Source organism: Periplaneta americana, chromosome 5, assembly GCF_040183065.1.
Source record: "Periplaneta americana isolate PAMFEO1 chromosome 5, P.americana_PAMFEO1_priV1, whole genome shotgun sequence".
Lineage (NCBI taxonomy): Eukaryota > Metazoa > Arthropoda > Insecta > Blattodea > Blattidae > Periplaneta > Periplaneta americana.
In genome coordinates, this window is record NC_091121.1 from 175,550,652 (window position 1) to 175,562,251 (window position 11,600).

The 11,600-nt window shown below is 34.1% G+C and overlaps 2 non-coding genes across 2 annotated transcripts; both read left to right on the top strand.

Moving 5' to 3' along the window:
• Window positions 1–981: 981 nt before the first annotated feature.
• TRNAN-GUU (transfer RNA asparagine (anticodon GUU)) lies at window positions 982–1,054 on the top strand. The gene has a single exon. It is a non-coding gene; the product is annotated as a tRNA-Asn (tRNA).
• Window positions 1,055–1,267: 213 nt separating this feature from the next.
• On the top strand, window positions 1,268–1,340 carry TRNAN-GUU (transfer RNA asparagine (anticodon GUU)). Its single transcript has one exon. It is a non-coding gene; the product is annotated as a tRNA-Asn (tRNA).
• The last annotated feature ends 10,260 nt before the right edge of the window (window positions 1,341–11,600 follow it).

Sequence of the window (11,600 nt, forward strand, 5' to 3'; positions counted from 1 at the left end):
AAAGAGTTGCGATACAGCTTGGGGAATCTGCTATGGTATGAAATTGATTATAAATTAATTTAAATTCATTACCTGATTGGAATATTGATTCCGGTACATTTGCTAAACGGATTATGCACATTTAGTGCTACCAATTTAATGAATGATGGTTTTCACAAATGAACAAATATAGTTATCAAATGGATGTTGTACATTCATAGACAATAAATTTAAATAGATGTAATTAATTGGAGGAAACGGACAATGAAGTGAAAGAATAACATTTTCCTTATTCTAATTTACTTTGATACAGGCATTTGTCTGCTCCTTTAGTTATTCCTTGTTTCCTTTTTACTTGGTTATTTAATGACGCTGTATGAACTACTGGATTATTTAGCGTCGATGGAATTGGATCGGTGTCGGGTAGAGTTCCCGGGTAGCTCAGTTGGTAGAGCGTTGGTACGTTGAACCAAAGGTCCCGGGTTCGATACTCGGCTCCGGAACAATTTTTCCCTCGAAATTATTCAAATCAACTTTACAGGGAGTTATACCTGAAATCTTGATTTGCATAATATACGTCACTGTTCGTTAACAGAAAACCACAATTTAAGTCACATGGAGTTAGTGTGCACTCGAAGTTGGTTGCTTGACGGTTGTCAGCCCACTTTGAGGTATGTGGATATAGAGGGAAGAATTGGATCGGTGTCGGGTAGAGTTCCCGGGTAGCTCAGTTGGTAGAGCGTTGGTACGTTAAACCAAACGTCCCGGGTTCGATACCCGGCCCCGGAACAATTTTTCCCTCGAAATTATTCAAATCAACTTTACAGGGAGTTATACCTGAAATCTTGATTTGCATAATACACGTCACTGTTCGTTAACAGAAAACCACAATTTAAGTCACACGGAGTTAGTGTGCACTCGAAGTTGGTTGCTTGACGGTTGTCAGCCCACTTTGAGGTATGTGGATATAGAGTGAAAAATTGGATTGGTGTCGGGTAGCGTTCCCGGGTAGCTCAGTTGGTAGAGCGTTGGTGTGTTGAACCAAAGGTCCCGGGTTCGATACCCGGCTCCGGAACAATTTTTTCCTGGAAATTATTCAAATCAACTTTACAGGGAGTTATACCTGAAATCTTGATTTGCATAATACACGTCACTGTTCGTTAACAGAAAACCACAATTTAAGTCACACGGAGTTAGTGTGCACTCGAAGTTGGTTGCTTGACGGTTGTCAGCCCACTTTGAGGTATGTGGATATAGAGTGAAAAATTGGATTGGTGTCGGGTAGCGTTCCCGGGTAGCTCAGTTGGTAGAGCGTTGGTGTGTTGAACCAAAGGTCCCGGGTTCGATACCCGGCTCCGGAACAATTTTTTCCTCGAAATTATTCAAATCAACTTTACAGGGAGTTATACCTGAAATCTTGATTTGCATAATACACGTCACTGTTCGTTAACAGAAAACCACAATTTAAGTCACACGGAGTTAGTGTGCACTCGAAGTTGGTTGCTTGACGGTTGTCAGCCCACTTTGAGGTATGTGGATATAGAGTGAAAAATTGGATTGGTGTCGGGTAGAGTTCCCGGGTAGCTCAGTTGGTAGAGCGTTGGTACGTTAAACCAAAGGTCCCAGGTTCGATACTCGGCCTCGGAACAATTTTTCCCTCGAAATTATTCATTAGTTTTATGGTTGGGGAAAACCTCGGAAAATACAATCAGATAATTAGCTCAAATGGGAATCGAACCCACGCCCGAGTGCAACTCCGGATCAGTAGACAAACGCGCTACCGCATGAGCTACGCCATTTGCCCTATTTCTTGTTCTTAAATATATACAGGGTGATTCAAAAGGTAAGCTCAACCGGTGAGGAGATGATTCAGGGCGACATTTTTATAGCAGGAAACTCCTTTGTCAGTCTTATTTATTTGCAACTGTTTCGAGTTACAACAGGTCAAACATATACTCACAACTAAGGCAACTTACAATAATTAATAATTTACAGTACTTTATTGGGGCAGCTGCTCAAAATATTCTCCGTTTACACGCAAACATGCCTGGGCGAGTTCTCTTCTTCGCTGTGCACAAGATCTAACAGCCCGTTTCGTAATCTGATGTCTGTTGCAGCTGCGATAATTCGCTGGAGCAGATGATCTCTGTCTGTAATCTCCGTAGCGCACACCTTTTCTTTCATAAAACCCCATATAAGAAGTCCAGAGGCGTTAAGTCAGGGGACCGTGCTGGCCATTCACAATTCACGGCATGTGTTCTATCGTCATTCCATCAATGGTGGAAATCATGCTTTATAAACAAACCTAGATCAAAACAACTGACAGTAAATTAGAATTTATTGTAAGTATCATGAAATGTGAATTTACTGCTTGACAGGTTGTAACTCTGAAACAGTTGCAAATAAATAAAAGTGACAAAGGACTTTCCTGCTCTAAATCTCGCCCTGAATAATCTCTTCACCGGTTGACCTTACCTTTTGAATTCCCTGTATATATACTGTATTGTACAGTAGTGGCAAAAAAAAAACCGGACCTACCCTTGTAGCTGATTTCAGAGCCTTGTTCACTCCAGAGCTCGATAGACTGGTAACTAAGACTTTCGTGGTTCGAATCCTGCCTGGAAAGGAAACTTTTTTGGTTCCTTATTCAAATTTATTCCCAATACTTTTCGATTGCTGGTAAAATTCATGTTCTGGGAATAATAAGTTAATTAAATAGTAAAATATCGCTGCAATCGAAAAGTATTGGGAATAAATTTGAATAAGGAACAAAAATAAAGTTTCCTTCCAAAGCAGGATTCGAACCACGAAAGCCTTAGTTACCAGTCTATCGTGCTCTGGAGTGAACAAGGCTCTGAAATCAACTACAAGGGTCGGTCCGGTTTTTTTGCCACTATTGTACATATAGCCTATATTGTAAATACGAGTGCTTATGTTGAAAATTCATGGCACATAAAGTTTTATTGTTAATTGAAATATATTAGTCTATCATTTTTATGCATTATAGCCTACAGAGTCTACCGTTACAAGCGACGGACACTGGGAAGTTTAAAATTTCCGCACTCGAGCTGCTGATTGCCGCCACTTTTGTATTGGTAGCAGCGGTGAACGACTAGTATTGTGAAAATCTGAGGCGAGTGTATTACTGGCTCAACGAAGAGAGATTATGAATGGATATTAGGATAATGCACAGTTCTCTGGTATAAATGGGGTGCTGAATTTTACACATATTTTTACTAATCTTTTTCATCCTTTTGCTTTTTGGATATTCCATATTTTTCATATATAATATAATTAAATATAGTAATTAAGTCTATCATTACTTCAAACTAACTTGGGATGTCATCATTTTTGCAGTTAATTTTCCGTTTTGTACGATTTTAACTCAACAGCACTGAAGAACAAAGAAATTGAAACTCGCAAACATAACAGCGCCTAAAGGCAAACAAATGCAACGCGAAAATATAGGACACGTTCGTAGAACGGAGTAAACACTATCGTTTTTAGACGTTGATTATTATCTTTGCATGGAAATGAATGCTTTCCTTTAGTTATTTTGTAGAAACAGTAGGCCTATACCATCATAGATTTCACGCTGCTTAAATGAGGTGTCAGCTAACCATGTTTAAGTAATCGGTGATTGAATGGTGCACATAAATTACATTTTAACCACGGTTACTATTTAACCGTCGTTTCGTAACCTATGGTTACTGCGTTTTTAACCGCGGTTGATTCACTTCGCCATAAACCACTTTCTTATGACACAATTCTGTCCTTTCTGCCGTGTAGACGATGTCACTTTTCAAACTGCATGTAACTTAAAAAATGCAGAAAATTAGAGTGATATATAATTTTTGTCAAGTTGCACGGTTGTTTTCAGTATGTTGAGCAATTAGCCTTTTCGTGCATAGTTTTATATTGAAAAAAGTTTAAGTTACGTTGTAGACGAGTACTTTTACAAATACTCTGCACTAAACTCTGAGGGATGATAGATCTTGCATGAAGGGGTCTTTTTTTTTTACTCCTGTTGTATTTGACAGGCTAAAAAAAATTCAGTTGATCCAATATAATATTTCGCGAAGAAGACGAGCATAATAATAATAATAATAATAATAATAATAATAATAATGATAACGATAATGATAATAATAATAATGATAATAATAATAGTTGTACTGGTAATAGTGGTAGTGTTGATTTTTTTTAATTGGGTTATTTTACGACGCTGTATCAACATCTAGGTTATTTAGCGTCTGAATGATATGAAGGTGATAATGCCGGTGAAATGAGTCCGGGGTCCAGCACCGAAAGTTACCCAGCATTTGCTCGTATTGGGTTGAGGGAAAACCCCGGAAAAAACCTCAACCAGGTAACTTGTCCCGACCGGGATTCGAACCCGGGCCACCTGGTTTCGCAGCCAGACGTGCTAACCGTTACTCCACAGGTGTGGGCGGTAGTGTTAATAGTAATAATGTAATACAACAGTATAATAATAATAATAATAATAATAATAATAATAATAATAATAATTAGCCAACAAGACTATAGGGAAGATATACACACTATCAAATACATAGCAGAGGAAAATGGATACAACCCTGACATAATAGATAACATCATAAGAAAGACTAAACGCAAACAAAACACAACACAAACACAAGAACACAACAAATACGGTACACTAACAAACGAAAATAAAAACACATACAACATTGTATCATCCTTCAAGGAACTAAAATGCAACATTGCATACAGAACACAATAATAATAATAATAATAATAATAATAATAATAATAATAATAATAATAATAATAATAATAATAATAATAACAATAATAATAATAATAATTAGCCAACAAGACTTTAAGGAATATATATACACACTATCACATACATAGCACATGAAAATGGATACGACCCCGTGTGTGCCCATCTGGTAGGATGCATTCGTACCACGTGTCCTCCCCAGCGCCATTTCATCCTATTCGCCGTCGCCGTACTTCTTCGTTTCTGATTCTGTCCTTCAGGCTTATTGCGAGTGTTTTCCTTTGCATTCTTCTTTGACATCTTCCTAAAAACACAGTGCATTCTACAAAACACAGTTCAATACAGACAAGACACACCAATAAATACAACCCAACAGGCGTATACAAACTATCATGCGATACTAAATTTGTAATCACTTCTATATTGGATAGATCATTTCAAACACATTACAAGGAATACATTACAGCTATAACCAAACTAAACAATAATTCAATCTATGGAGAACACATCACAAACTCCAACCACAACTACAGCAACATAAAGACAGACATGAAAATTCTACACATTCAGCCAAAAAAAATCAGAAACTCGATAACAATATGAAATTTATATACACACAAAACACACCCTCAACGCATCCTAAACACACGATTGAATTCTAGAACACATCCTTTTGGATACAATCCCACCATAACAGGAAACCATTAGACAATGCGGGAACTGACTAGGATCAAGAGGGCTTAGAATATATATTCTAAGCCAGTGGCCGGCAGATGCTGCAGTTATGACGTAAGAGCCAGTCAGGCCTCAAGAGCTTGGAAGAGCGAGCAGTTGAGTCATATTACTGTTAACACGCACCAGCGCAGTGGCGTCAGTGCAGCAATAATACGACAGTTCTTGGAGATAAATTGATGGAATCACATTCCTGTATTTTGCTAGGGAATAACTACTCTGCGGTCATGATGGCAACATTCTTGGAAAATTCCCCGTCATTAAAAGAACGCATGTTCTTTGCAATGGCTAGTGAAATCCTATATCTTAAGCCTTAAGCTTACCATTGATTCACTGACAGTGTGTTCCCTAGCTTCACTTAACAATTTATCTTTCAATTGCTGCACTAGTAGACTATTTGTCGATATTCTCCCCCATATTTGTCATAATCATTTGTGTCGCATACAGAATAATGGCATTGTATATTGAATTTCTTTACATGCTGAAACAGCTTGTCACAAATCAAACACTTCGCCATTCCTCCATACTCCATAACACAGTTTGATCTCGACAAAGCATTTAACTTGGGCAAGGTAGTAACACAAAGTGATGGTGTGTTTCAAAAGTTGAAATATGCTTTGCATACTACTCACCAAGTTAGGGCCTATACTGGGTGTTCAGTTCAAAATGTGTCTTGGCTCGCTGTATGCCGTCATGTGGCTAGCTGATGAGCCTAGAGAATTCAATCTTCCTACACTTCCGCAGCTCAGGTGTATAATCTAAGAGGCAGAGAAGTTGGCTAGCAAGTACGGCGTTCATTCTGAAGAGTACGTGCCGATACGTACGGTAACGCCGGTAGTGGCAGGAATGTGAACTGTTTGGAAATACGTACTGTCGGGATATGGGGAGAGGGTTAAGACGATTACTTACGTATTTGTTGTTAACTTCGACGGTCAACATGGACACGGAGCATTTGATTTGTGTTGTGGAATGTTACCGTACGCAACCGATGATAACAAATACCCTGCGTACGACTTGCCGGCGCAAAACACAGTTCGAAAGAGGTTATGGTAGCACACAAACAGTACAGACCGCCATCTGTTGCTACGACGTTCAAGTTATACCGTACACGTTCTCAAGTTCAGATTGAAGAACGCCTTAAATAATAGGCAACTTCTCTAACATATAAACTGAAACTCGCTTCAAATCAGTGACCCAACAACAGCGACGTCATGACACACTTTGAAATGAACAACCTGTATAGTTCAATCTATATATTGTGTAGGAAAATGTCTGTTAAAAACACTTGAACTGTTTTCAAGTTTCCGAGTACACAAAGTGTTGTAATACTGCTTAAATTATTTATTTCTATATTTGAATATTTATAGCAGTTTCGGAGCCTCATTTACATAATACGAACGCTTCTGCACCTGGCTGTATTATGAATTTCATATTATTATAAGTATATTAAATTTGATTACAAACCAAAATATTTTGTTACATTGATTTATCATGGATGTACAGTTTTGTTTTCGTACAAATGTATTGTAATTGTGCTGTTCCCATACTACCTCAGACGAATGGATAGCGCTCTGTCATTGCATAGGCGCCGCACCACCACTGTTCAGTTGAACCTTCTCTCCTCGCTGTGCTCAGTATGCAGAGATTGCCGAGCAAAGAGCGTGGCGGCTCCGTGGTATGACGTCACAGAGCACGGAACATGCCGGTCACTGTTCTAAGCCCTCTTGCCAGGATTCAGCAGATGATGATAAAAACATCGAAACTAGTCAATCAGGTACAGTACAATCAGTGAGGGAAGTGAGACGGTATTCGCCGGTATGGAATATCGCCACTGGTTTCTATGGCCAAAAAACATACCGTTAGTGATAAATGACATACCATCACTGAAAAAATGTGATCTGTAAAAATTTGTTTATACATTTCATCACAGCAAAGAGTACTATTTTTTCCTTCGTAAATCTAAATCACAGCCTTCTAGAACTGAATTCAACGTGTGTCTAGACACGTTTATTTGATAAGTCAACCCCTGGAATGCTTACAACGGTAGTATTTCAAGTAGAGAGGGCTATGGTTTGTAGCTTGTGGTGGCCATTGTTGCCAATTTAGTGACTATGTCATTTTTGTGTTGTTGCACTTTTTATAAATAATTAAGTAAGGCACTTTGAAGCTTTAATAATATTTTAAATGATAAGTCTCAATGGACATTTCAAAATAATCTAATAAATAACTGAAGTAACTTGAAATGATTTTATTAAGAAATTTAATGTGTTGCGTAAGCTTCAAAGATTCATGTTACTGACTGTACGAAACAATTTATTGTATACATCCTGTCTTACTAATAAATCGTGTATAGTTTTTATACGAGACTTATGCAGAGTTGAGACAGAAAACGTTACTAATAAACCGTGAATAAGCTATGGACGTATAAACAGGCTGTAACTATACAATGGGAATTGCTTTGCAGTAGTTATATACACGAAACCCCTTGTTTAAGCGTTGTATATAGCGAAAAAATGGCCGCCCCTCTAACAGCTGTTCGTATCGACTGTCATTTTATGATGATGGTTACCTTGTAACCACAGAAGAACAAACCAAAGATTATAGAATTATTAGAATAATATTGCTGTAGCTTATACTCTTTGACTAAAATGTAGTGTGGTAATCGATTAGAGCCAGTTGTACTATCGATATTTAACACGCCACACTAGAGCGCTCTACCGGATGCAATAGAGAATCTCTGATATTCTATTACCTTTCGTAACGAAGTAGTGAAACTATGACGTAGCTGTGTAACAGTTATACTGTTATACACGACGTATGTAGTGATTATTAGTAAGGAATTTACACACGACTTATAAACGAGCTACTCATTGGATAAGTATAAGACAGTTAAACGTCTGTATATAGAGTTTTTATTAGTAAGACCGATCATGTGTATGTTGTGAGGGAGAGGGTACGCCTTTTTTAAATCGAGGTATGCCAGGGGAAAATCTCGGGGTAGCATACCGCTTTTGGTTTTTTCCCACTTCTCTCACTGGGTACAATGACATCATTATTTAAAATGTTAACACAGTAAATTCGTTATTTATTAATTTAAGTAACTAAATAATAAAAATTTGAAGCCTATCACTTACGAAACCAGAATATAGGCTGGGTTAGTCATGTGTTACACATTCCTGGAACGGTGATATATTGTATTGTGAATGATGATGCAGTTATGGAATGAATTGAGAGGAGATACTGAAGTAGTCAGAAAAAAATCTGTCCCAGAATCGCTTTATCCACCAAAGAATTCCACTGGCACTGCCGGAGATCGAACCCTGGTCGTCTTGTTGAGATTTAGTCCAATCGACTAAGCTACGGCTCCGATCAGAGACAGTAATATCATTTAATTTGTTAGAAGTTTTCTATTTGTGTTAGAATGTTCAATAAAACTTTTCATAAAGTTGCATCGAACCATTTATTTATTTATTTTTATTTTATTATTTATTTGAAAAGATTAATAATTTATTATTATTATTATTATTATTATTATTATTATTATTATTATTACTATTTAATATCATTTAATTTGTCTGAAATTTTCTATTTATGTTGGAGTATTCAGTAAAACTCTTCTTAAATTTACATCGAACCATTTGATAAGTTTAATAATTTATTATATTGTTATTATTATTATTATTATTATTATTGTTATTGTTATTATTTAATATCACTTAAGCCTAATTTGTCTGAAGTTTTCTATTTATGTTGGAATATTCAGTAAAACGCTTCTTAAATTTACATCGAACCATTTGAAATAATAATAATAATAATAATAATAATAATAATAATAATAATAATAATAATTTATTATTATTATTGTTATTGTTATTATTTAATATCACTTAATTTGTCTGAAGTTTTCTATTTATGTTGGAATATTCAGTAAAACGTTTCTTAAATTTACATCGAACCATTTGAAAATATTAATAATTTATTATTATTATTATTATTATTATTATTATTTAATATCATTTAATTTGTCTGAAGTTTTCTATTTATGTTGGAATATTCAGTAAAACGTTTCTTAAATTTACATCGAACCATTTGAAAAGATTAATAATAATTTATTATTATTATTATTATTATTATTATTATTATTATTATTATTGTTATTATTATTTTTTTTAATATCATTTAATTTGTCTGAAGTTTTCTATTTATTTTGGAATATTCAGTAAAACTTTTCTTAAATTTACATCGAACCATTTGAAAAGATTAATAATTTATTATTATTATTATTATTATTATTATTATTATTATTATTGTTATTATTATTATTTAATATCACTTAATTTGTCTGAAGTTTTCTATTTATGTTGGAATATTCAGTAAAACGTTTCTTAAATTTACATCGAACCATTTGAAAAGATTAATAATTTATTATTATTATTATTATTATTATTATTGTTATTATTATTATTTAATATCACTTAATTTGTCTGAAGTTTTCTATTTATTTTGGAATATTCAGTAAAACTTTTCCTAATTTACATCGAACCATTTGAAAAGATTAATAATTTTTTATTATTATTATTATTATTATTATTATTTAATATCATTTAATTCGTCTGAAGTTTTCTATTTATGTTGGAATATTCAGTAAAACGTTTCTTAAATTTACATCGAACCATTTGAAAAGATTAATAATAATTTATTATTATTATTATTATTATTATTATTATTATTATTATTATTATTATTTAATATCGTTTAATTTGTCTGAAGTTTTCTATTTATTTTGGAATATTCAGTAAAACTTTTCTTAAATTTACATCGAACCATTTGAAAAGATTAATAATAATTTATTATTATTATTATTATTATTATTATTATTATTATTATTATTATTATTTAATATCGTTTAATTTGTCTGAAGTTTTCTATTTATTTTGGAATATTCAGTAAAACTTTTCTTAAATTTACATCGAACCATTTGAAAAGATTAATAATTTATTATTATTATTATTATTATTATTATTATTATTATTATTATTATTATTATTAAAGACGGAGTGGCAAAAACGGAAGCGATTCGTTAGTGGACCTGCCTATCCAAGTTAAATGAGGTTCATGGAAATTCACTACACAATTTTCTATCATCATTTTAAACACGTTGCACATTTGAAATTATAAATGATTAATTTTGCCAGGGAAACGCTTTAAATGTATAATTATATATGATGTAGTATCTCGTGGAATATTTTAATCACACCTCCAGTTAATGATAGCTCACTATGTCATTATATCTAGGAATATTTTAAACACGTACCGCATGTGTAGTTTCACATAATAAAAAGTCTGACACAGTATTTTAATCATAAATGAAATGAGACCCGGACATTTATAGAATATTAAATTCCTGCATCCCTAATCACTCTGAATAGCATGATAGGGATATAGAATTTTGTGCTTATCATTTAACTACTTTCTTCCTCTAACACATATTTAATGCAATCCTTTTTGTTAATTAAAATTTAAGCGACAAACTTAAGTAACCAATTTTGTTACAGTTTCTAAGGAATTGAGATTCATCACATATGTACCTAATAAACGGAATCTTGCAACAAATTTTAAAGCATTAAATAAAATTCCCTGCTTTGTTACGTTTGCCCTCGTTCCAACAATGCATATTTACATCATGCTTCTAACTTTACACAAGTTGGGTTAACGTTCGAACCACCATGCTGCCTTAAAGGCCCGTAAATAATTCAAAACTATCTTTAGTTCACTTATGAACTATGTAAAGAAAAATCTTAGAGTTCAAGTTTTACACAAACTTCAAAAAAATACTAATGATCTTGCTAATAATAACTTTCACTGAGACGTTTAACTTTCCTCATACTTATACAGTGAAATATCTCGTTTATGAGTCATGTGTAAATTCCTTACTAATAACCACTACATAGTACGTCGTGTATAACAGTACAACTGTCATAGTTTCGTCATTGTTTTATTACGAAAGATAAGAGAATAACTGAGATTCTCTATTGCAGCCGATAGTGTGCATTAGTGTACCGCGCTAAGTATCGATAGTACAACTGGGCCTGATCGATTACCACGCTATATTTTGATCAAA